This window comes from Periplaneta americana, chromosome 10, assembly GCF_040183065.1.
Source record: "Periplaneta americana isolate PAMFEO1 chromosome 10, P.americana_PAMFEO1_priV1, whole genome shotgun sequence".
Lineage (NCBI taxonomy): Eukaryota > Metazoa > Arthropoda > Insecta > Blattodea > Blattidae > Periplaneta > Periplaneta americana.
Genome location: NC_091126.1, coordinates 65657457 through 65657900, shown reverse-complemented (window position 1 = coordinate 65657900; position 444 = coordinate 65657457).

The following is a 444-nucleotide window of genomic DNA, read 5'->3' as shown; positions in this document are numbered from 1 at the left end:
TTTCATGTACTCATATCCTAATATGCCAAATTTCCTGTTCCTGTTTCCTACCTTACCTTTCAGGTCATATTAGAGTATGCAAAGGTTTTGAAGACATCGCGCACTAAATAACAAAGTGGGAGACATTAAAACGAACTAATGTATCGTAGGATCGATATCATAGCTATAAATAGGAATAAACAGACAGTCGAAATAATTGATCCTATGATCAGATTTGAAATCTCAGTCACTCAACCATCTGAAGTGAACGAAGAGAAAAAGAAAATCTACGAGCCCACGATTCGGTACCTATCAGCGAAATACAACATTGAAAAAATCACAGTTACCGGTCTCTTCTTCGGAGCGAGAGGCACCATTCCGAAAGCCTTTGTAAAGTGAAGGGAAAAATACAAGCTGACGAGAGATCTTCAAGATGCCATCGTCACCACCATTATAAAATTTTCT